The sequence below is a fragment of the Lissotriton helveticus genome, chromosome 7 (assembly GCF_964261635.1).
Source record: "Lissotriton helveticus chromosome 7, aLisHel1.1, whole genome shotgun sequence".
Classification (NCBI taxonomy): domain Eukaryota; kingdom Metazoa; phylum Chordata; class Amphibia; order Caudata; family Salamandridae; genus Lissotriton; species Lissotriton helveticus.
Genome location: NC_136068.1, coordinates 518,617,101 through 518,644,200, shown reverse-complemented (window position 1 = coordinate 518,644,200; position 27,100 = coordinate 518,617,101).

The following is a 27,100-nucleotide window of genomic DNA, read 5'->3' as shown; positions in this document are numbered from 1 at the left end:
GTCATGGAAATATAACCCTTCTTTGACAGTGTTCAACGGATTCTTCATCCATTCTTGTTTATCAATCAAGTTGTATTGTTCTTTTAGGAGATCCAAAAAGGATGGAGAGTGATGTTCTTCGGCTCCAATGATTTTCTGGTCTGGGATTATAGGAGGTGGTCTGCTCATATGCTCTATGTTGTTGTTGTTGATTCTTGAGAGAGCATCAGGCTTGCCATGTTGGGCAGCAGGTCTATAGGTGATTACAAAATCATATTCACTAAAGAAGGAGACCCAACGCATCTGTCTCGGTGTAAGAGCTTTGGCAGATTTAAAAAACTGCAAATTCCGATGGTCAGAAAATATTGTGATAACATGTGGAGATCCTAGTAGATAATGTCTCCATTCCTGAAAGGATAACTTGATAGCAAGGAGTTCTCTTTCACCTATGGTGTAGTTTTGCTCTGCGGGGAGCAAAGTCTTTGAAAAGAAGGCCACCGGATGAAGTTGTCTTGTTCCAGGGTCTCTTTGAGACAAGACAGCACCCACAGCTGCTTGTGAAGCGTCAGCTTCCCAAAAAAATGGCAAAGTGTTGTCAGCATGCCGAATGATGGGGGCAGACATGAATTTCTTCTTGAGGTCGCAGAACGCCTGTTCTGCTTCTTCATTCCAAGCAAACTTGATCCCTTTCTTGAGTAACTTAGTTATAGGAAGAATAGTTTCTGAAAAGTGGTCTATGAATCTCCTATAAAAATTAGAGAATCCTAGAAAGGACTGTACTTCCTTAACTGTGGTGGGGCTAGGCCAATCCATCAACGCCTTTGTTTTCTTAGGATCCATAAGTATCCCTTGAGGAGAAATTACATACCCCAAAAAATCGATGGTATCAGTGTGAAAGGTGGTTTTATCCAACTTGGCAAACAAGGCATTCTCTTGTAATTTTTTCAACACTCTCTTGACGTGTACAACATGTTCTTCTTCTGTTTGGGAATAGATTAAAATGTCATCTATGTACACGATGACGAAAACATCAAGGCATTCTCGAAGTACTTCATTGATGAAGTATTGAAACGCTGCTGGCGCGTTGCATTACCCAAAGGGCATGACACAGTAATCATATAACCCGAATTTAGTGCGAAACGCGGTCTTCCACTCGTCGCCTTCTTTAATCCGAATCAAATGATAGGCTCCTCTTAAGTCGATTTTTGTGAAGATTTTTGCTCCTCGCACTTGGTCCAACAATACAGGGATGAGTGGTAACGGGTATTTGTTCTTGATGGTTATTCTATTCAAAGCCCTGTAATCCAGACAGGCTCTCAAGCCACCCTCCCGTTTCGGGATAAAAAATAAGGGCGAGGACACTGGGGAGGTTGAATGTCTGATGAACCCTTTTTGTAGCATGTCATCAAGATAGTTTTTTAAGTATTCCGTTTCAGCAGAAGTCAGAGCGTATATCCTACTGTTAGGGAGTTCAGCCCCAGGTAGCAAGTCAATGCGACAGTCGTAGGACCGATGAGGGGGCAATTTTGTGGCTTCTTCTTCGTTGAATACTGTCTGGAATTCTGCATAGATGTCTGGTATTTTTTAGGCCACCCCTACGGACTGGACAGTCACATCTGAGAGTATAAATGAGAGCTTCTCACCGGGTATGGACTTACTGTTAATTAAGAGGGTCTGAATTAATTGCTTACGTTTATTGTTGAGTGCAGGTCAAACACATAGGGGCCGATTATGATTGCGGTTTTTCCGCATCCTCCGGGCCGGCGGAAGCCACCGCCGGCCCGGAGGATGCGGAAAAACCGCTGCGGAGCCTCCAAAGACCCACCGCCAAATTAGGATGGCTGGTGGGTCTTGAATTCCGTCCGCAGCTTTTCCGCCGCGGTCGCCTTCCGACCGCGGCGGAAAAGCTCTAACATGGCTGGCGGTGTCTATCAGACACCGCCAGCCATATTAGGATGGTGGTGAATACATGCTTTTCCGCTGCGGCTTTTCCGCCGTGGAAAAGCATACGGACTTTCACTTCGGGGGCCTGTTGCGGGCCCCCTGGGTGAAAGGGGGGTGGGAGGGTGCACATGGGGGGTACATATGGTACCCCCCTGCATTTGCATGCACAAAGTGGCAGGCACTGCGCAGTGCCTGCTGCTTTGTGCATGCAAATGCGATGCATGCATTTTTAACATTGCGGCGGGTGCAGCTTGTAGCTGCATCCGCCGCAATGTTAAAGATAGAGGATGTGACCGCCACCCTGGCGGTCACATCCTAATCTGCTCGGAGGGAACGCCGCAGCCCATGCGGACGTTCCCTCCTCTTCAGGGGTCGCGGACGGACTCAAGTCCGTCTGCGATCCTAATCGGCCCCATATTACATACATAATTGTTTCTTCTTTGTCATCACAGTCTGCATTGGTTATTGTCAAATGTTCCCTTCCAAGAAGGTGCAAGATCTTTTGATGGGAACATACCAAACTGAAACCTCATTTATTAAGTTTTTAGTCTCAAGGAGGAATATTTTCCAAAGTAAGATTGTCTATAGCCAGGTCCAAACCTGTTGATAACCACCCAAGCATGGAGTTATTTGCATAAAAGTATATGGTCATCAACATATGAGGATACTTTCAAAGATTTATTCAAACATTGTAAAGCAATTCAACACTCATTACCATGTCCCTGTGCTCATTCAAATTCAATATTTCCAAAGTCCAAAAGAGAGATTCTTGCCAAGCGTTTCTGATGACACTTATCACTGATTTAATATGTGACTATGTGATGGTTTATTGTCAGGGTTTGGGGCATTCTTCAATTTATATGCCAAAGACAATATCCAATTGCTGTACCCTAACTATGCTCAAACCAAAACTGACTGTAGCTCATTACGTCTACAAAAAGGGCTGTTTTTTTAAGCCAGAGACCATGTCTTACATTCAAACACCTATAGCCCATTTCACAAAGCTGTCTTCCAGAAAAAGTCTGTGATATTCCCCTGGAAAATCATGAAAAAGTCAGAGTAAGTCTGACCTACTCACAGAAGCCTTTACCAAGCTGTCTCTTAGTCTGACAAGTAAGTTTTGTCTTGTATTGTGACTGTATCTAGAGTGACAGCTTATATGTTTAGCTTAAATCCCAAAGAGAATTTACCGTACCAAAGTTAGACCTGGAAAGAGGCGAATTGAGGTAGAAAACAGGAATGCAGCTTCCATTGGCGCAGGAGGTGCATTAGCACCAGTTCCCAAAGGTAGGAGGGCCCACAACCCCGAATATTGCTGTATTTCACAGTTCTAACAGCAGCCAGAGAGGCAATTTCCTTTTTTGCAAAGGAATCCATGACACACTGGCTACACCGTTGGTGGAAAATACAGATGTAGCAAGTAGCACATGGAATGGCAGCTTTGGGCATCCCTTTAGCATTTTATGACCACAGGATTTTTTTCCTGGTACAATTCTACATCAGAACACATTTATTACAAGGTAAAAAAAAATGACGGTTTTTCTTACCTATTCAACGATCAGTACTTTGTGAGTGGAAAAGGGGTGTTGTAACTTGCCAGTTTTTGCTAATAGCAGGTCACTCTTTGAGAATAGCCCACTTTTGTATGATTCTTTATTGTTATATAGATAATGTTTAATAGGACCTTTGATGTTGTAACCATTTCCCTTTGCGAGGGGAACACTATGTTTTGCACAATATATTGTACCTTTTTTTTTGTGTTGAAATTTTTTGTTGAATTTTACAATAAAATACACAATAATACAAGATTAGTAAGACAATAAATTATTAATAAATACTTAAGAAGAGAGTATAGAATATGAAAGATATGTAATACGTATTGAATAATAAATATGTGCATATAAATAGAATAAATAAGGAATCATGTTATGTATAAATATTGAATGAATAAATGAGTAACTAGATAAATAGTAAAACTAACAAATAAGAAATACCTATTGTATACATTATAATATATGAATAGAGCTAAATATAAATAGTAAACAATAACTTTACACAAAATAGTCATAGTAATAATATTAGGGCACAAGAAATAAAAAGGAATGGAAAATGAGAGAACGGAAATAAACTTTGAAAAAATAAAATGAGAGAGCAGTGAGAAAGAGTAAGTGAGAAAGAGTATAGCCAGAGAATGGAAAGGTAGAAAGTGAAGATAGAAGTAGGGAATGTAAGAGGAAAAAGGAAGAAGTAAGGAAGAAAGGCAGCAAGAAAAGATGGAGAAAATATAATATATATGAATATAAAATAATGAATTTGGTGATTCAGGTGTTTACGTCAGGAAGGAGGGTGGAATTTGCAGAATCGTCAATTTTAGTTTTTAGAAAGGGAGACAAAATTTGAAGAAAAATATCCACTTGGTCCTGAAGGTTGTAGATTGCACGTTCATGCAAGGCTGTTTGCATCATTGCCACCAACCATTCTTCTTGAGAAAGTGGAGATGGGAATTTCCAATGACGCAAAATAAAACATTTTGCTGTAGCTAGCGCTGTATGTAAGAGACGAATTTGTGGTTTTGAGAGCTTTGAAAAACAAGGAAAATTGTGTAAGAGAATGGTGGCAGATGTAAGTGGGAAAGATAATGGCATTGTAGAATGTAAAGCTTTGCCTATGAAAGTCCAATAGAACTTGGTTACTGGACATTCGCAAATGATATAGGCTATGCCACACCTGGGAATAGAACATCTCCAGCAATTAGTGTGTGAGAGTAATCCAGCTTTATGCAATTTAATCGGTGACCAGTGCCAATCGCGAAGAATTTTAAATATACAAAATGTAAGCCTTGCTTCACGAACTCCTTTATGTAATCCCTCTAAAATCTGATCCCACTCGGAGTCCGTATAAGAAACAGATAAACGGGATTGCCATTTAGTTTGAAGAGGGTTAGATAATGATTGTGAAAACTAAGGAGACACAAAGGTTTTATAAAGGCCTGAAGTCACTCCTTTAAACTTTCCCCACAAATGTAAGTAAGACAGTATTGGAGATACCTGGAGTAGCGAAGGGGAAGAGCCTAAGTATTTCTTCAAACATCTTTGAAGTTGAGAATTATTAGAGGCGTGTTGTGTAGGAATATTAAATTCCTCACAAAGTTGAGAGAAGGTTTTAAAATTCCCATCATGAAAGAGTTGATCTAGGGAGCGAATGCCAGCTGCATGCCATAAAGGCCAAAATAAAGGACGACCATTAATATGAATAGCTGAATTATTCTATAAGGGAGTGATGGAGCAAGGTGGATAAACAAAATTTTGTGTACCCCTTGTGAAGTCATACTTCAATAACAATAACATGAACTAATGGAATGACGTGTGAAACTATTCAATATAGAGTAAAATTGCACCTACACAAGTACATGTGGGAATTAACTTTGCTTATGTGTTGCAATAATAATTAACTAATTGTGTGATTCTGTCATTTCCTAAACTAATAAGCAGCTTTGAAATAATAAAAATACAGCATAAATGTGCTTTTGTTTACGTATTTGTGGCAGAAACCTAGGGATAAGTGAGTATATTTCGCTTAAGTGTTGCTTCTCTGCTAGGTAACTACTAATAGGGAAAACCTTAGTAAGGGGGCGGTAAACATAAGGGCTAAAATTCTAAAATTAATGTTTGTTTGTGTTTGTTTATATGATAGTTCCCATTCTGGCCTGTGAGGCCTACTAGAAAATGGCTGCCTTAGTAAACTGTGAAAGAAAGATGAACTGAGCATGTGCAGCCCAAGACCGAGTCTGAATGCGAGCTGCCTGTGACGGAATGAAGTTAGTTCAAGGACAGGCTGCCCTGGAAGTCCAGATGACTGCCAAGTGTGATGAATGCTTAAGCTACTGAACGTGGGAAAAGACTCTGAAGTTGCGAATTGAGAACAAGACTAGGCCGGACATTTCCGTAAAACAATAAGCCCTTTGGATTTTAGCTGACGGAAGTGGAATAGATATTGTAATGATGAGATGATGCTCATCCACCCCAAAATTGTCCAATCAGAACTTGAATTTATGCTGAAAGTTACACTTTTAGACAGATAGAGCTAGTGAAAAAGGTATAAAAAGTGCTGATTTTAGTGAGGAAAAAACTCCTGACGCTGTCCGTATGCTGCTTTAGGTGAGGTTAGGGAAGTTAGGCGAAAGAATGATTTTTGGGAACTATCTGTCTTTTGCTAATACTTGCATTTCTGAAATCTAAATAAAATATCTATTTCTGAATTTTCCTAAATAAATGAAATTAACTGTTTTGAAATAAAATCCTTATTTTCCTTGAATGTCGGTTTTGAATAAAGAAATAAATAAAATGAATACAATTTCACACATGTTAAATTTGCTGTTAATATAAATTAGATAAATGGAGAATTAAGCTGGTCTTGAGTGGCGGCGTGTCTAAATAAATGTTTTGGTAATGAAAACCATGGTAAACTCATTTAAACTGCAAGTGTAAATAGTATAAATATCTGATTTAATTTTAGACACTCCACTATGATACAGCCGCTCTCCTTTGAATTTCACCGATCCATGGAGTAAGGTGTAAGTGTTTCTGAGTAACTCGCAGTGTCATGGGCCCCACTGTCGAGAGTATGTATGATTTTGTGCTTCAGGGAAAGGTGTTATGTTTTTAGAAATTATTTCCGGAGAACCGCTGCATCAGGAGCCTTAACATGAATACGTGCATTTGATGCTAATATACAATGTCCCCTTTGCCAAGATTTGTGCATGGCTGATAAAATCGGGTTTTTGGGGTCACAAGAACTAGTACCGCTACCATATAGAAGAGAAAGGCCTGAAACCTCAGATAAAAGATGACGCTCGATGAAAACCCATTGTGGAATATTTAGTTTCTGACAAAAAATAAGAGAATTGGGAGATGTGTAAAGCAAGGGAATAATGTTTGATGGTGGAAGACCCATACTTCCATATAACTGGTGGGCCTTTAATTTTGCCATAGCGAGATGTGGACTCGCTGAGCCCCATATGAAAGCCTTGATCTTAGAACCTATTAATCTAAGGGTAACTAGAGGAATCTGAAGGGGAAGCATGCCTAGAATATAAATAAAACGCGGAAGCGTGGCCATTTTGATAGCTTGAACTCTACCCCATAAAGATAATCCCATAGTTTTCCACTTGTCAAAATCCCTCCAAATTCGAGAGAGTGGGGGAGCTAAATTGTCTTCAACCATATTTATTTAGTAAACCTTTATTGACTAAGATTCCTAAATATTCCTAAATATTTAAGGTGTGAAGACTGCCAATAAAAAGGAAATCCGTGAATTGCTGCCTTTGTAGTACCATCGGAAATAGGTAATGCTTCACTCTTGTCCCAATTTATTTTATATCCAGAGAAGGAGGAAAAATCATTAATAATTTGAAGGAGGGATGGAAGGGATCGGGGGAGATTAGTGAGAGTAAGAAGGATATCATCTGCATATAAGTAAATTTTAGAATGTCCAATGGGAAGAGGGACACTTATAATATCCTAAGATTGACGAATTGTAGCAGCAAGGGGCTCCATTGCTAAAAGAAAGAGAAGAGGGGATAACGGGCAACCCTGGCGCGTTTCTCTCCGGATCAGAAAAGTATTAGATAAGACATCACCACAATTTACCTGAGCTGAGGGTTTATCATAGCGCAAACACACTTTTTGTATAAATTCATCACCCAACCCGAATCTTTGCATTACAGTAAAAAGATAATCCCACTCAATGCAGTCAAACGCTTTTTCTGCTTCAAGCGAAAGGGCCAAGGCATCTTCGGAAAGATGTTTAGCAGACCACAATGTATGGGCCAGTGTACGTAGATGATTCCGAGAGGAACGTCCTGGAACAAAACCCACCTGAGTATGGTGTATTAAAGAGGGTAATACTTTACATAATCGAGATGCTAAGATGCTGGCTTGAATTTTAATATCACAGTTTAATAAAGAAATGGGACAATAACTACCACACAGAAGAGGGTCTTTGCCAGGTTTGGGCAATACAGCTATAACTGCTTTATTAGAAAGAGATCCCAATGATGATTCTTTATCATTCTCAAGAAATGTAGCATGTAAAGTATCGATAATATGGTGACCTGCCCATTTATAAAACTCAGCTAAAACTATTAAGGGACATGCGTGCTTGTTCCAATAATTTGCGATTATGCAGGTTAGGATCTGATGTATATAAGCGAAAGTATAATTGAATGTCACGTTCTAATTCTGCTTGCTTTGCAATATTACTCTTAGTAGAAAGTGCTGCATCATTCATTAACTGACCCCTAATAGTAGCCTTAGCTGCTGCCCATACAATCCTACTGGAAACAACAGAGCCCTGATTAACAGAAAGATAATCTTGAAGATGGGATTGTAATTGAAGTTTACCCTTGGGTGTCCTGTGTCGCTTAATACTCATACGCCATGGTTTACGCCCTGGTCAAGATAAGCCTAAATCTAAAGATAAAAGAACAGTAGAATGATCAGATAGGGCCGCTTCTAAGATATGAGACTCTGTGACCAGTTGTACTGTTATGTGTGATGGCAGGAAGTAATCTAAACGGGAAAATGTGCCATGCGATGAAGAAAAGAACGTGTTCTCTGTCCTGTGGATGACTGAGATGCCAATGATCAACCAAATCATGATCCGAGAGTATGTCATTTAAAATAGCTCTATCCGCTATTTTGGCTTTGTCAAATTGACCTGTTTTGTCTAGAATAGGACCCCGTACAAGATTCCAATCTCCACTAATAAGGTATTGTGAGGCGTCAATCTCTGTCAGAAGACGGTTCAATTGCAGAAAAAAAATGACTTTTTAATACCAGTTGGAGCATAGATTGATCCCAGGTAAATGTAAGAGTTTTCAATACGCTTTTTGGCAAATACATATCTACCATCAGGATCTGACCAGGTCTTGGTAACTGTAACTGGGAGTGATCTACGAATAAGGATTGCAACTCCACATTTGCGAACAGGGTTAGCATCCATAGAATCAATTTTTTGAATACTGCTGTGAATAACCTTCCCCACCCAATCTCTGCAGAGTTTGTCAGATTCTCTCATCAAGGTGTGTTTCTTGTAGTAGAGCTATATCTACACGTTTGGATTGCAAATAAGAAAGTACTTTTTTCCTTTTGATATAATGGGTGAGGCCATGAACATTCCACGTAATACTATATAGAGAGTGAGTATGAGCCTTGTTGAAATATAGTGAGAAGGAGTTCAGTAATAAATGTATTAGTAAAAGTAAAAGATATGATATATTAGTGGGAATACAATAAGAGGAAATAAGGAAGAATGGAAAAGAAGAAAAGGGGGAAGGGTACTCTGGCTAGTATATACAAGAAAAGTGTAAGAGAAGAAGGAGTTTATGAGTTGAAAGGTTAAGTGTTTAAAGCGAAGATTGAAAACTTGTGAGTAAGAAACATAATAGAGGTATAAAAGAAGAACAGGCTAACCTACAAAAGTCATAAACAGTGATAGAAGATGATGTAAGAAAAAGAAAAAGAGAGGTCCTATAGAAAACCAAACTATACTAGATACTCAATATACCTCTAACTGTCAACCGCATGTCTGGGCTCGCTAGAGCACCGCCGCGGGTAGGAACTCCATCAAGAGAATAACAATCGTGACAACAAAAGAAAAAAACTAGTATATATTAAAAGGCATTTGATTACGAAGATTCATGAATATAAAATTGGTAGTAAAACGAGTGTAAAGTTGTCAACACATTCATATAAATTCAAGAAGTTGAAATATATTAAGATAAATATATAAATATACAACTATAATTATTATATGATATAAAGCATAACATTTAATATTAAAACTATTTTACACCAAGAGTAGATGGGAGAATAATTACAAATTATCTCCAGACAGGAGCATACGAAAAGGATATATATAATCAGGAATATTTTTAAGTCTCCTAATATTATAAAAGTCCCATACTTAAACTAAGTGTAAATCTTATATATCAAATATAATAACTAATTTGAAAAGATATAATATTAGTGTGACAATGTATATAATTATAATCGAGAATATTATAACAATATGTATGTAAGAAACTCTTGAACAATACTTACCTGACCCAGGACCTAAGAGTTTTATAGAGGATTATATCGAAATTTAAACCACTGTAAATCACATACAATAGATAATTAAGAAGTTCTAAACATAATATAAGTGTTAAATTGATTATATAAATTAATAATGGCCTTAGAAAATACTTATCTATCTATATCCTGGAAGAATTTCATGAAAATACAGTAGAATAAGGTACGGTTATAATGGAAAGGAAGATAATATCAGAGCCTATTCTCCATCTGAGGCAGATTTTAGAGGAGATCGGGACTTGTCCCTATGACGATCTTGCGTATGAGTGGAGACTGCCTGTAAAGCTGAAGCTTTGTTTTCATGTATGCGATTCAGTCTTGCAAGGTCTCTGCCTCGATGACGAACTTCACTGGAGCTGTGGTGTAGATTATCAGAAAGTCGATGAAAGGATGTAGAACTTGAAGTAGAATGATCAGCAGGAGGGTGTTGCACATCCATATCTTGAAGTGAGATACTTTCCAGAAAGTGTTGCAGGTCCTCAGGATTATAAAAATCCTTTGATTCTCCATGCTTGGTGATACGGAAATGAGAAGGGTCAAATAAACCATATTTTATTTCCATTTGCCTGAGTTGTGGCCTCATGGATAGAAATGCCTTTCGCCGTTCGTTGGTTTTTCATGAAAAGTCAGCAGCCATATGTATTTCTTGACCATCATAAATGTAGGAACCCTGCTTGCGTGCCTCAATCAATATTTGTCATACTTGGTCATATCGTAAAAAACCAGCAGTGAAAGGTCTTGGGCGAGAACCTAATCCTTTGCGTGGTGGACCGATTCTATGGGCACGTTGGATTTCCAACAATGGTTCAAAGGTGATACCAAGAAGCTTGGGGAGAACATTACATAAAAATAATGGAGCATTATGACCTTCAACTTGTTCTGGAAAACCAAGAAATCTAATATTGTTCCATCTATTTCGGTGTTCCAAGTCCACAAGCTTACTGCGAAGAAATGATAAGTCTTGGTCTTTTCTTTGAACTGATTCAAAGCTTGCTTCAACCACTGTTAATCATTGGTTTAATTCCTCCATTTTAGAATGGAATTGTGTAATATCCGCCCTCATGGACTTGGTCTCTGACGTGAGGGAAAGGATGTTGGTGCCCATGTCTGTCAAACGAGAGCTGATTGATGGGACTTTTTGTAAAATACGGCTCAAAGTATCCTCTGAAGAAACAGTTGAGGTAGACAAGGGTGAACTAGAAGTTGGGGAGACTGAACCTTTTACCGACATGCGCGCGGTTGTTTAAGCGCTTCTGCAAAAGTAGGTTGTTTAGAAGACATGTTTCTATTTTTTGGGGTATACATTTGTGGAGTATTAGCTGAATTAGTAACTTGAAGAATTGCCTACAAAATTCACTGCACAGCTGACAGAAATATTTGAAATACTGGACGTGAGGGGTATATCAAAACCGCCACTCTTCAAAGTCTGTCAGACTGACCGTCAAAATGTAAAATAGCTTGACTTATCAACAGTAAGAAATTTTTTTCACATGGCATCATACATCATGAAAGATAATTTAATCCTGTCAGAGCAGTTGAAACAGCTGGTGCTTAGCATGTGATACACCATGAGGAGCTTCACCTCACTTTTAGATGTGGAATTATCAAAAGACACTGCTCTTCAATACAAAAATTATAGTGACCATGTATCAAAGAAAAATGCCAGCGTATGTCAACAAGGAATTTCAGTCATTTAGGCTATAAGACTGAGGTAAGAAAAATTGTTGACTGAGAATATAATTCCCTGACTCTCCATTGATAAAACAGAAAATTTGCATGGAGCGTCGACTGCTCTTACCACAGGAGAAGAGCCGGAGCAAAGAAGCGCATTTTTCCTCCTCAGAAGCTGAAGGCACGAAATCAGAGTCCCGCATGTGGGCGGGAGAATCGGCGTTCCAGCTACGCAAGAGCCGGTGCTTCACTGCGTCACGAGGCCCAACAGGCAATACCAAGTTCAGGAGACTTTCAAGGGAAACAATGCCTTAAAAGTATTTATTTGGTCCCGAAATTCGGACCAAATGTAGCTGCTTAATTCGGGTCTTCGAAACCGCCACTCTTGCATTCACGTTGTTGCTGCAAAGAGTGCTGCCTCTATCAGGAGTTCGTCCCGAAGCGGAGCTCCTCGTTCAGGCGGCCATCTTCCTGTGTGGCCAGACCACGCCCCCAATATATTGTACCTTAAAGTAAATTGAAGTAGAAAATATGTATCAATTATGTTTTATTAAGTGTAATCCCATCTCTGGGTAAACCTGGTATGACACGTGTCATTTTTTTCTTTTGGAATGATTTTGTATCATGCTAAACCTATTATAAGGAAACAACGCTATTCATTTTGTTATCTGAGCTATAAGAAACATTTAGTGAGTCAAAAAGGAACGTTATAACTTGCCAACTTTGGTTGATTATTGCTACTAATTGTTTGTGAAAATAACACCCTCCGTATGATTAATAACGGTATGCAGGTGACACTCAATAGGAATGATGTGTTCCAGACCTTTCTAGAGCCTATACGTATGCCACATTTCGCACAACATCCTGCGACTTTCAGTAAATATACTTGATTTAGCCACATATTCACAGAGTAGTGGTGAAATCATGTTGCATTTCTTTTCATGTTATTCTATTTTGTTTGGACTTACTTCTAGCCTGTCTCAGTGACCTCATATGTCTTTAAATACCTGTTTGGCAATGCAAGATTCCCTTCTAAAAAAAACTTTAAGGCCTTCCATAACGCGCACGGACTTTAGGCAGTGCTCTTGTTGTGCATGAAACAATCAATTATGTCACTTTTTAGTCCTTCTCTATGTACTTATCTACAAGAAAGTGACTCAGCGCGGTACCACAAGCCATTTGGCTGCGCCGCACTGAGTAACTTTCAACGCACAGGGATGTGACATATTTAAAAGGATATGTCGCATCACTCTGTTTTTCCCTGCACTGGTGGACAATTGGCTGCCATGCGACAGTGCAGGCACCCTTGCACCATGGTCCAAGGGTGTCTGCGTTTTAAGGGAGATTGTTTTTGAGCAAGAAGGGACACCTTCCTGCACAAAAACAATCACAAGAGGTGATTTCCTCTTTCTATGTGGACTGCATTCTGCAAAACGAGGAGAAATGAAAACATTTCTCCTTGTTGAGCCTCCCTACCCCTCCCCTAGGAATGCATAGCATTCTGATGCATACCCAGGTTTACTAAAGATTGTAAATCTGGGAATGCGGCAGAAGCCATGGGTGTTACATGGGAACACCAACAGCAACAACCATGACACGGCACTTTCACGCAAAGTGCTGCGTGAAAAGGAGCTGCATTTACAAGGACACACAAAGCCACCCAGGGTGGCTTTACGTGTCCTTGTAAATGTGGGGCAGGAAATGCACCACCCGTGTGTCATAAAAAGTAACGCACCTGTGGCACAAGGGCTGGTAAATATGCCCCTTGGTATTGTAGGGCGCTGGGGGAGGGGCTGTAACCTCCAAGCAAACATTGGTGGGTGAAGGGCGGGGATTTGGCATTTCAAGAGTAATCAATTTGGGACAAAGTGGCGTGGCCTGAAGAATAGCATGTGCCCTCACGTACTGCAGGGTTTAGGAGCCAGAGGTCTCCCAGTCATCTATGATGTCTATCATCTCCTTAGTGGATTGGGGATTGGGGAGCCAGGAACATCCTGATCTGTGGAGTGGGTCTAAATGTTAAACTCTCCTCCCCATAGGAATGTCCGGGAATTTAAATGCATACGTTTGGAATACAGGCTTTGGTAGAAGACCGGATCGTCGAAGTGTGGGCCCTAGACTTTGACTAGTTTAAGGGGTTATTTGCCAAGCTAGGCATGCAGAATTACGTCCCTGCCTTCAGAGAACATAATTACATTCATTTGACCTACCAGCGCTCACTTCCTTACTATGATGGCTACCCCGCAGGCATATGAGGAAGAAGATGCCTTGCATTTTTTATAGACCCATTTTGCCTGCAAGCCGCTATCTGTATCATTCTTAAGATGCATTTCTTGAGCTTCCTATATCAATCTCATATTTATTCATGTATGTTAAATTAGACAGCCTTTTTGTGGGTTGTTGAGCACCCTTATAGTGCCAGTTAATGGTTTGAGTGTGTGCATGTTGTATCAGGGTTTCCAGCCTGGAAGGTGACAGTTGTGAAAGAGAGTTGCTGTCTTCCCTTAATGCACATTCATGTAAGTGTGTGCTTGGGTGCTCTTGGTGTCGCGGACATGTAGTCTGGCCATCCTGTCCTCTGTGATTGTCCTATGCAAGAGTTTTCCGCCACCCACTCTGACCTCCCGAACTTGCCAGAGAGATAAACATGACTCTCCCTCCTCCCAGAACAGCTAAATAAAAACAAACCATAACAATGCTTTTGTGTGGGGAATTCCCATTGGGATGCATGAGAGCAAGACTGAACTGGCTCTATCATAGCCAGTGGCTGGGGGAGGGATTTTGAGTTGTGGAAGCAAAAGGATTATATGTCCATGCATGATGTTCCAGGGAGGGATACCCCACCCCAGGCAGCCTGTTCCCCTGTGCGGGTCGGAAGACTCCTCAATGACAGCCCACCACCAGCTCCAACCGCAACCCCAAGGACAGGCACCTGGCTGCGTCGGTGAGGCTTCTGGGTTCGAGGACATAGTCTACGTAAAGTAGGTCCCATCAGTGTAGACGTAGGGTGGGGTTTAGTAGTTATGTACTTTCTTGCCAGTGCAGTCTATGCTGAATAGACGAGGTTTGGACAACTGATCAGTCACAGCCGCTATGATGTTCTGGGGACTCAGGTGCATCTGAACCTGTTTGAATAGTAAGTGTTTTTTTGAATGGCTTCGAGCAAACTTGCTGGCTATCTTGGGGATCTTGAAAATAGATAGTTTGCCATCCATTGTGATTAGCAGCTTGGCAGGGTAAAGGCGAGCATATTGAATGCCCGCATTTTGCAGTGTTCTTCGGTAGAAACTTGCAGCATGTTGCTTGCACCACAATAGTAAAATCTGAGTATATGGAGACTAAGCTTTCTTTGTAGTTGAGGTCTTGTGTTTTTCATGCCAGGGTGAGGATTGTGTCTTGATCTTTAAAGTTAAGTAGCTTTGCAATAATAGGACAGACTGGGTCTCAGGGTGGAGGCCTGGGTTTCAGCGATGTATGAGCTTGTTCTATCAAGGACATTGCATGTGCACAATGTAGTCTTCCATTTTCTCCACGTTTGAGGACTCTGGGATCCCCAGGATTCTACATTTGTTGTGACAGGACTGGGCTTCTAGGTACTCATTCTTAGCCTTGATGACTTCTATCACTTCTCAACATAGAGTAGCTTCTCATTAAGTCTGTGGAGTTGTCAGTATCCGAGGCCTGTTGTTCTAAGTGGCCAATTGGTTTGTGATACCCGTGAAATTTCTCTTTCAAATAGACTACACAGTCCGTAAGTGTGTCTATTTTGGAGTCTATTTTCTCCAGGATGTATTTCATGTCAATTAGCAGGAGTCTCAGCTCTGGTTCTTCACTTAGCTGTTGGAGCGACTGGATTCAAAGAGCAACTTAGCTAGTTTACCATCTGTCTTTACCACTATGGAAGACCAATATTGCTGTTCACATATTGGCCTGACCAGACTTGTGTATATCTAATGGGGTCTGCAAGAGTTTAGTGCCGAACCAGGGTCCCCAGAAGTGGATGATGGCAGTTCTCTGGTCCAGTTGTGGTCCTGCCACATCCCCTAATTAAGCATCAGTTTCCATAAAAAGGGCCAGGGGACATGAGTAGACTTGCACATGAGCGGTGAGGGAAAGTGATGGCACCTGCAGCATCATCTGGGGTCCCAGCCCAGGCATGGTATCAGTCAGTGGTCCTCGTGGGGAATAAACGTGACTCAATCCCTGTTGATCCCCTGCTCACCAGTGGTAATCCAAGGTCCACCCGCCTGTTCTTGAGTTACTTGAAGTCTCGGGAGAGGTGCACTGTCATTTATTAGAGGTCGCTACCACCCAGGGGGTGGTGTCCAACTGAGACCAAGGCCTAGTCGAGCTGTCAATCAGTAGTCAAGAGGCAGATGGGTGCTCAACTGCTAGGGTGGTTGATGTCCTGACACACCTCAAATTGCTGGCCCCTGCAGTCCCACAAGTGTCTAAGTGCCAGTAGCTCTGGCACCTCTTACAATCCTGGGGGAAAGCCAGTCACATCTCCCACCCAGCACAAATATATCTGCAACGCCTGCCTAAAAACAATGCTGTGCCGGGGGTGGAGGGCTTCATGCTGCCTTGTTGCAAGGTCTCATAGTTGGTTTGTACCATTAGGCTGTCAAGGAGTGTGTTTTTACTAGTTCCCCAGGCCTCTCGGTGCTGCTTAGATGAGCTCCAAGGGTCCAGGGAGTGCAGTCAGGCCACGACTTTGCAATTTCAGTCTACCTGGCAAGCTGCTGAGGTGTGGTTCAGTTTCCATTGGGTCGTCTTCATATCCCTGCAGCCCCAAGCACTCACAGAGTTCCTGACCTGGTCGCCTCAGACATCTCTGCCTAATGACTGCATGGCTCTCTTAGTGTTTGGCTACGATCAGGCAAAACAGACCCACGAAGTCAAGACGCTGGAGCAGCGTAATTTAGGCCTCACCCCTACACGTCATAGAAGCAATATATATAAGTACCTGGCACTATATACTCTGTGTGCCTTAACTTTATTAATGTAAAGTGAAGCACTATAAATATATTACTGAGGTGTATTCAGTGTAGAAATTAGAGATGTATATACATGTATGCTCTAATGTATGCCTAACATGAAGATTTGTAGTTTTCATTCACATTTACACTTGTATTTCAAGACACACTGCCTTTATTGGAAGTACATTGAATATGTAATCATAAATTCATTATTCACACTTAGCATTTATTCAGAAATTATGCCTGCACGTATAATCATGTATTCGAAGAGCACATTGAAAATGATTAACTAAAGTTAGCTTGACTAGGCCTTTATTTCTTATCATAAAATATATTTTTCCTTGCTCTGCGTATTCTTTTACTTTGCAGGTACATTTTCTTGATTTGATAGCTCGAGAAAGAAGTATTGTGTATTAGAGATAGTGCATCTTGAGAAGGGAAATCTTGGCAAAAACAGGAAGATTTACCGAGTAGAATAAGCCTCCTATTAATCGCGTATGTAATGTAATGTAAACAGATATTTGTACCGCGCAACTGTCGCTCCAGGGAGCATCTAGGCGCCACCACTGACCAGGAAGATATAAACACTGGTCATGCTGCTATTAGTAATTCCGCCCGGCTTTCATACTAGTACTCTTGCACAGGTGTCAGGAAGCTTAAAGATCCAGGTTTTCAGTGCCTTTCGGAATTCTAGCTCCCGCTCTATTGCCCGGAGGTGAGGGGGGAGTTTATTCCATGCCTTTGCCCCCAGAACTGGCAAAGATTTACCCCCCCTTGAACTCAGTCTGAAAACAGGGACAGACAACAGGTTGGCATTGGAGGAACGCAAGTTACGCCCAGGGTGGTAACAAGAGAACCTCCCTCCCGTATCAGCAAACCAGGGTGCTCAGGTTAATTTGGTCATTCGAGCACTGTAGGATGGGAAAATTAATGGATGTTGCAGATACACACTGTGAGAAAGGGAAATATTTGAGATTTCTGGTGGCGTATTAAGAGATACGTATACTCCTGGAACTTTCTGGTCTTAACTAGTGATCACACTGTTAGACTTTTAGGCAGATATCTTTTAACTTTGAGAGGTACAGACCTTGCGAGTGTGTGGCTTCATGCTAAACATTGATTTACCTTTGCAGAAGACTTCTACAGGAGTCTTCACTATGCTGACATCTTCCTTGCTTTATTCCTAAATCCTTTGAGACCCTCTATTCTAAACCATTCCTATTCTAGCTTAGAGCCTGGATAGGATGACCCGTAATTCTGTTCATGTTTAGAAAGGAGGATCCGAGTTTCTTTAAGGAACGTTAAGTTCTGTTTCTTACTATCTTGCATTGCTGTGACAGTATTCTTTGTATGCTTTATGCTACCGAGACTGAACCTATTCCGGCATTTCAGTTTGCTGGTTATGATTCGGTATCTTTATAATGTGATCTTGATTGGATTAATTACTAAATTGTAATAAACCTACTAAAGTTTACCTACTGATTCCTGGTCTCACTTTGTGGCCAAATGCCTACATGAAAAGTTACATTGTAAATTCGTTGTTAACTCCCTTGCTTCTCAGTCAACTGAAAAGAAGCATTGGATGAAGATAGACCTCTTCTTCCATGCGTGCCCTGAAGGTGAATGGAGAACTGGATATATGCACGACTGTGGCCTGATGGCACCTGACTCTTGCCGATCCTCACACTGGCTGCGATCAGTAGAAATCTACGGTTTCGCCAAAAGTCTGTAAAGCAATACGTAGGTAGCATACATGCTAACATTTTAGAAGAGGAAAGTGGGAGATTAAAAAAAAGAAATCCGGAGAATGGATTTCCCCCATTGAATTCTATTGAAGTGGAGACAGCCAAAACAAATCCATTTTTGCTCCAAAAATCAGGAGTCTACTGTCTGAATCTGAATCGGGTCTATTGGCATGTATGAGGTGAGTGCCGCCTGGCTGATTTTGATCAGATTCTTTGTTTGGATAAATGTCAGATTAATTAATTGTGGGTTTCTAACGCGCGAATCGACTCCCGAAGGAGTATCTCTGCACTATAGACTGCTGGGGAACCCGTCCTGACTTTCCCTGTGAGATGGTCCCTACTCGGTATCTCCAAGGTGAAACCAGGCATCCCCGGCGTATTACACCAACAACCCATCAGAGCCTCATAGGATTCGTTCTATTGCCCAGATGTGTTCCTTTTCATGTTTTTAGCAAACACAGGGGTACATTCTGAGTCCCGCACTTTTGGCTTGGTAAAACCGAACCCCGTGAATACCCATGGCTATTGGTGCGGTATTTACTGGGTGTGATGTTATAGCATCATTCCTAGTTTTTCTGCTCGATTGAGGCACAGCATGCAGAACCAGATCTCTGTGCACTGATTTCCATATGTTTTGCCTCTTCCGAGTAGTGTTTCACATTCACTTTTTTTCCAGGGTTTACTAGGAAAATGTAAAGGAGGAAAAACTGACTGATGTGCATTTCTCCCAACTCATGCCGCTGCATGCATGCACGCTATTTCCTTGTGCTTTGACTCCAGCAGCGTAGCTCTGTAAACAAGCATTGGTATGTTTCTCCTATGCAAAATCTGTTGGCCTTGTCAATGTTTTTTTTAACATGTTGCACCGCAGAAGCATAAGCCGAACAAAGCTAAAGTGAGCCAGATCTGTGGCCATACAAGAAGCCACTGTTGAAGCAACTTTTAGGCTGTCTCTATGCCGCTGGCACCACGACACGAAGGGGAGTATGGGGGGACAGCGCCCTAGTACCACACAGCTGGCGAGCGCAGCCAGCAGCGCGCCCTCGTTGCCGCCCCCCCCGGACAACAGCCAATAGGGAGGGCTCTTTGTGGACGGGGGAGGGCGTTTCGCAAGTATATCCTGGCCAGCAGCGTGGCTCGGCCTTCTCTCCCGCGCCGTGGCTGCTCTGCGCTGTACGCTGTATCGATCGTGCGTCGGGCGTTATCGTCGGGTGATTACAACTTGGTAAGTGCTGCTCTCTTCCCTCCCCCCGGCCCTGTCCCTGGGCATGACCAGGTTGCACGGGGCCCCAGTGGCGGAACGCCACCGGGGGAGTGAGAGGTGGCCTCGCTAGTCGTGGGTGCGTGCGCAGCCGGGGCAGTGTAGGCCGGTCTAGAAGAGGTCGGGTTTTGGGCCTTGGGATGGACGGTCTTCTCATGGTTTTCTTGGTATGTAAGTTATGCATGCAGGGCGAAGTAAGCCTGATGGTGTGGGCACTAAGTGTTTGAGTGGGTAAAAAGCACCTGTAAGATTGTAAAGAAGTGCTGTGAACAATAAATAACCGACAAAGGCTTTAGATTCTCTTAAGCGGTATACATAAACAGCTGGGAATCATATAACGCTCTTGCTTGTGTTGCACACTGTGTAAGTACATCCACAGAATTAGAACCCCAGTCTTCAATCAAACTTTTGTCAGGCTCCTGCTGCCATCTGCACTCCAGGTTCACGTCAGTGCCAGGCTGTGGGAGTTTTGCAAAATTCAGGGCCAAATGGGCTGGCCTCCCCATGGTTGAGTGGGGGGGGGGGGGCGGCAGGAAATGAATCTACTCAAACCTCTGGTAGACTAGCGCAGCTTGAATGAATCTGCTCAGAGGGTTAAAGCACCTGATGCTGTGGTCTGTATGTAAGGAGTCACAAGTTACAATCAGAGCAACATACACAACCGCCTGTAAGACTGTGGTTGGCTAATATCTCTGATCTAGAAGTAGGTGGCCAATCAGCTGATTTAAACTCAATAAAATAACTCAGCAGATTAGTGCACCCGTTCTTGAGGTCTCTATGTAGTAACGCGAAGCCCATGTACTTACACACGTGGTCTCTGCTGCAGGGACATTAGCCAACCGAGTAACCTCATGAGAGTTTATGTGCATACGAGTGAGAAATAGAGCCCGCTCGCTGACAATTTGCAACCCCGTCTTACTCTGGTAGAACCTTGAGTCACTAGGTCTCAATGAAAAAAACGGAATTAAAATAAATCGCGCGGTGCACTTACATAGTTGCTTAGGAGATGTGGTTGTATTCTGCGTTGTAAATTCCAGTCCCAGTGAGATAGCTCAGTGGGGTAATTTGACTGCTCAGAGATCTCTGTAAGCGACGGGGCACTGTTTGAATCACAGTTAGGCAGTTAAGTGTGTTGAAGTAAAATGTGGAAAAAGTGCTGGGAACCGAGTGATGAACGTTAAAATGACGATATACTTTTTCCCACACACATTCTCTGCTTTCGTCTTACCATTGAACTTGAAGATGTCTTTCTTCTGCATTTTTTACTCTAGCCCCGAGGTAGTATGTGCACACACTAGAGCAAGGTATGCTAATTCTGAAGGCTAGCCCAGCTCTTGTTATTAAAAGCATGGCGAATCAAGTGTGTAAAATGTGTCATGAATTATTAGAACATTGTGGAAGTGTGCCCCCTATATAGTGTAAGGCCTCTGTGATATCAGTGAACCCCCTTCCCTCACCTTGCTAAAACAATGGAGTGTCCCACCCAGCTTCCCTACTAAGAAAGCACTCAAAACGTAGCTTTTATTTAGTAAGCCCTGTCCCATTGCTAATTTCTAGCTACCTACACTTCCTAAATAGGCCTTCTTCTATGCTTAGTGTGAGCAGCGCCTAGACGCCTCCGGGCATTAGTTTGCGCTCTACAAATACAAAATCAAATCACTTATGGTGTGTATGGCTGTCAGACCTTTCAACTCACATAGTGCCACCTCCCTCTCTTCACACTGAAAATATTTTGTAAGTTGGCAGGTATGGGAGGTGAACTTATCCCTCTGTGTTTCTTCTGTATGTTGTATCATGGGTGGGTTGAATGTTCCAGCTGGGGCACTGTGTGTGTCTTTGTAGGAGCAGTGGGGCCCCAAGGGCAGGGGTGTTTGCTAAGGTGAAAGCTCAGGTAAGTGAGCGCTGGCTGCGGTCAGCCTGCGCTTATATGCAAGGTCAGTGAGTGCTCTAGGCCAGTGGCGTAGCAAGGTCAGGTAGTACCCGGTGCAGAAGATTTCTTGTCAAACCCCCCCCCCCCCCCCAATTGAAATTATTAAAAGAAGGGGGAAAAAGTGGCTCATGACTTCACTTTTTTTTCACCCCCCTCAGTGATGACACCCAGGGCGGCCCGCACCCACCGCACCCACCACACCCCCTTCCTCCGCACTGCTCTAGGCACAGCCTGTCCCTCATGAAAAACAGCAGGGGGTCACATAAGTTGAGGTGGGAAAGCCATTGAGTGGGAGTAGGGATTTTGGTGAAACCACAGGGAGTGAAAAAGCACAGCTAAAAACAAGTAAGGAGTTAGCTGTGTTGCTGACACATTTGGCAAGAGAACTAACCGGGTGAAACTATGTTCGACGCGTCTTATGACATAAATTGTAATATAAATGTGTAGCATATAAATCATTGGGTTTTAAAGCTCAAGTGAAAATAAATCACAACTATGATATATCGAGTGACTGTGGTTAGAACCAGTGGTGACTACTAACCAAATGGCAGTATGGTCCCGATAGATGCGGCTTAATTAAACAAACAGAAATTTGTAAGAGTTTGCACTATCATGATCCTGTTGTGTGTAAATTGTTGTATCAGATTTTGGGTATTCCCCAGCATAAGAAGATTGCTAATTTTCATGTGACCAGAACTGCAACCAATGAAACTGAATACACGAGGCTAAGAATATGACTGATGCATTCTGTTCAAAATAGAGTTGACTGTATCTGGTGAAAAGACGTCAAACCGAATAGTGGTCAATTGTTAAAACTAACCCACGAACCTGGAATGTATTTGATAGAATATTGCTTTGTGGCACTTGAAACTGCAGAACACTGAATATAGTTTTCCACCCATGGCACATGGGGCACATTGAGGTTCAGCATACTCTGTCAGTAAACATCTCAACAGAATCAGAAATCCCCCACATTGAAAGAGAGAATGGTGTGGTTAAGCGAAACACTGTGCATAGCCCTGAAAATGATTGTAGAATATTTCAAACTCACTAACTTTAAAGAAAGCAGGCCAATTCGGAACATGCTCTTCCTCTTATGCTTCTGCAACCATGCCTCTGCCAAAATGATCATCTGTGTTCCGAAATGGCAGGTGAGACCATGCCAACATGTTGAGGCTCTCCTTGTTAGTAAGATCCCTGCAATACCCTACAATCGAACCAGCCTGGAATTGAAAGAGCGGAACTGGACACCCATTTATCACCCTAAAAGAAATGCAACATGAAACAGCAGAAAAAAGTAAACAGGAACATTTCAGATAAAGACACAAACATGGCTCAATTAGAAAGGATTTGAACACCCAGGCTTTAGCAAACATTCTGCTGAAAAATGAGTAAATACAAGTAATATATTTACGCATCAACACAGCAGCGCCGTTGGTAATGCTCCAACGCATAAGGATGATACTTGACCAAGGACGCAGTAATGTTATCTGGCAACTTTTGGTTGGTACCATTTAAACAAACTAGAAGAAAAGTTTCAACATTACGTCCTACACAGCATGTATTTGTCTGGGTGGGTCAAAGCTTGTGATTTCATTGATGGCGATTCCTGCTTGCGGTTTCGCGACTGGTAGATCTGCAGTTTGTGCAGTTGCATGTGTTTGGGAAGGACCCTTTTTTGTAATGTTTATTCCAAATGAGTATTATTGTCCTGCTTGGATGTTTTTTTTATTTTAACAGTTGCAATAATTGTAGCATATTTAGCTCATGATTTTTGTTTTAATTTATGTTTGGATTTGTGCAAGATGTGTATTGTGTTATCTTGTGTCTAATCTTTTTTTGTTTTTGTTTTCTAGTGGAATATCTTTGGTGCTTGCTGTGTATGTGCAGAGTAGCTGTAGTCGATCCTCAGTCTAGCTGTCTGTGGCAAGTGAGAGGTATCTTTTTAGAGTATCAAGTTCATGTGGATTGTATTAATAGTTTTTTCCAGATCATATATTAATAGTTATGTTTACTGCTTCATCCAGGTGAGTTTTTTTAGTTCTAAGTTTACACAATGTTGTATTGTTGTCCTGTTTGCTGTGTTAGTTTCATAAGATAGCATTATGGCTGCCCGCAAGCTGACCACCCAAAAGGTTGTCAGTTTTTTATTTTTTTACCTGCCTCTAAAGATGTCTCTGTGACTGACTCTATATCTGAGGCAGAGGACCAAGTTGAAGATTCTGCTAGTGAATTTTCTGTTTGAGAGGGATCATCTGAAGATGAATCCCCTATTAGTGCTGATAAGGTCCTCTTTTAGAGGAGGACAGTGATATGCCGGTAGTGCTGAACCGGGATTGCCCCAATCAATCAATCAATTATTCAACTCAGATGTATACAGCAAGGCTAGTCACCTGAGAGGGTATCCAGGCAACAGGTTCTTGCTGGGCTCAGTTGAAAAGCCATGTATTGAGTCCCTTTCCGAATTCCTGCAGGGAGGATGCTGTTCGGCGGAGGAGAAGGTCATTCCAGAACTTGGTGGCTAGGATTTATAAGACCTCTTTAGCTCTTTATCATAAGAACTTAAAAAAATGCCCGCAGAGCTTACATTGCATCACAAATTAACCAGGCAGAGAATGCTCCTAAAGAATGATATCAAATCCTTAAATCCTTTACTAACCCAAAGGCCTGCAACAATGAAGCTCCTCCATCCCAAGAATTGGGCGATGAGACTGCTAATCATTTTGAGCATACAATTAATCTCATCTATGATAAATTCACTAAAGATAGGAGCCCCGCAAATGATACTTTAAATCTCTGTCCTCTAACCGTAACCAACAAACATCTCTGGGAAAGTTTTACCCCTCTTACAGTAGACATAGTGGAGACATTACTGAAAGCAGCTAAATCTAGGTCAGCCAGGGATGTTATCCCAGCCAGAATCTCCTATCCACTGTACAAACAGCTGGCTCCAGCTATCTGCTCAATACTCAATCTCTCTATGAGGGAGGGCCAACTACCACTAGAGTGGAAGGCTGCACTGATAATCCCCATTTGAAAGAAGGTTAATGCCCCAGTAGAGGATCTATCTAATTACCGCCCAATCTCTCACCTGCCACTTCTGAGTAAACTATTACAAAAACATATCAACAAACAACTCACTGAATACATTGAATTCACAGGATGCCTCGATTCCTCATAGTTTGGGTTAAAACCAATGTATAGCATGAAGTCAGCACTAATTGCTGTCACTGATAATATAAGACACTCCCTCAATAACAGCCAGGCAGTACTATTGGTGTTGCTGGATCTGTCAGCAGCCTTCGACACATTATCTCATTCTATTCTGCTCAGAAGACTCAGGGAGATTGGAATCTGTGAAAAAGCCTTACAATGGTTTTTGAGTTTCAATACCCATCGGCCACAGACCATTATTCTTGGCTCCTTCTGCTCGCGAACTATGGCAGTAGCCTCAGCCCTACTTTATTTAATATTTATGTAGCTCCGCTGGTAAAGCTTCTCTGAAAGCTTGGCTTTACACCAATTTCATATGCTGATGACATGCAGCTTTTGCTGTCATTCGATAAAACTCTAAGAATACACAGGCCTCTTTTTCAGAAGGTATGACAGCAGTTGCTGCCTGGATGACGAACAATTTTCTGGAGTTAAATGCTGGGAAAACTGAGATCATGCGTTTCGGGGATGCCCCACTGGTCTGGTTTCTGGAGTGGTGGTCACCGAATTAGGCACTGCCCCTCTCCCCAAGATGGTAGTCAAGAACCTAGGCATACATTTAGACCAGAAACTGACAATGAAAGATCAGGTCTCAACTACCATGGGGACCTGCTTCCATATGCTAAGCCTCTTACATGAGGTATTTCCTTTCCTCCCCCTCACTGTGCAGAAAACACTTATCCAGGTGCTAGTGATAAGACGCTTGGATTACTTGGACTTGTCAAGAACTTACCGGCCAGTTCTGCCTCTCTCCCCCTCCTCCAACATCTTCATTGGTTACAGATACGTAAACCAATTAGATTCAAGATATGCTGTATTGTGTACTAAGAATTAAATGGTAAAGGACCTGGCTATTTAGTTAAAAAACTCATCTAATATCCTCCAACTAGACCTCTTCGATCAGGTGAGAAATCTTTGCTCCGTATTCCCTGTTTCAAGAAATCCAGTAAGGGCGGGAAAGCTTTCTCCTATTTAGCCCCCTACTACTGGAATCAGCTCCAGGTCCACCTCCGAAATGCCCTGATTATCTCTCTTTTAGAAAATGTCTGAAGACTGAGCTCTTCTAAATTGCCACATCTGGTTTGCTCTGACTGTTGCATGCCCCACAGAGTGGAGATACCCCTCAGGGGGAGATTAGGATGCTTTACAAATAATTAAAAATAAAAAAATAGGTAGGAGAAGGATTGTCCTACACAGTAGCTTTGGCGAATGCAGGGAATGTGTTTAATGGCGAGGGGAGGCGGGCGCACGTGTCTGGAGAGGTTGGTGAGAGTTCAGGCAGGGGTTGATACTTACTGGTCCTAGGTCGCGGAGGTCCTTGTAGGCATGTGTCAGGATCCTGAAGTGGCATCTTTTCTGGATGGGGAGCCAGTGGCGGTCATTGAGGTGGGGGGTGGTGGGGGTCAATTTGGGGAGGTTGAGGATGAGTCTAGCCACTGCGCTTTGAATGGTCTGTAGTCTCTCCAGGAGTTGGGTGGTGATTCCTGAATATAGCGTGTTGCCTTATCCAGCTGGCTGGTAACTAGGACTTGAGAAATGGTTTTCCTAGTTTTGATGGGAAGCTATCTGAGGATCTTTTTGGTCATGCGGAGGGCATGGAAGCAGGTGAAGGAGACTGCATTGATCAGACATTTTTGGGTGAGTTAGCTGTCCAGGATAATGCTGAGGTTGCAGCTGTAGTCTGTCGGTTTGGGTCTGAGTTAGGAGGGCCACTAGGTGTCATTCCCTCAGAGGTGTTGTTCCCAAAGATCAGCACTTCAGTCTTGTCTGTGTTGAGCTTAAGGAAGTTAGTCTTCCTCCAGTCGACAACGCTCGTCATGCAGTTGTGAAAGCTGGTCCTAGTGGTGGAAGGGTCTTCTGAGACCAACAGGATGAGCTGGGTGTCATCTGCGTAGGATATAATGTTGAGGCCAAGAGTTTTGATGATGTTGGCTAGTGGTGTCATGTAAGTTTTGAATTGGGTGGGGCTGAGTGAGGACCCTTGGGGGACACCGCAGATGGTGTGGTTTGGTTCCGAGGTGAAGGATGGCAGGCAGATTCTCTGGGTTAGTCTTGTGAGGAATGATTCGATCCATTTAAGAGCATCTCTTTGGATCCCAATGCGGTGGAGTCTCTTGATGAGTGCATGGTGGGATACTGTGTCGAACACTGTTGAGAGGTCGAAGAGGATCAAGGCCACTGTTTCCCCCCATTCAAGGAGGGTTCTGCGTGGTGTTGAGGGCGACTGTCTATTGGGTCTCTATTAC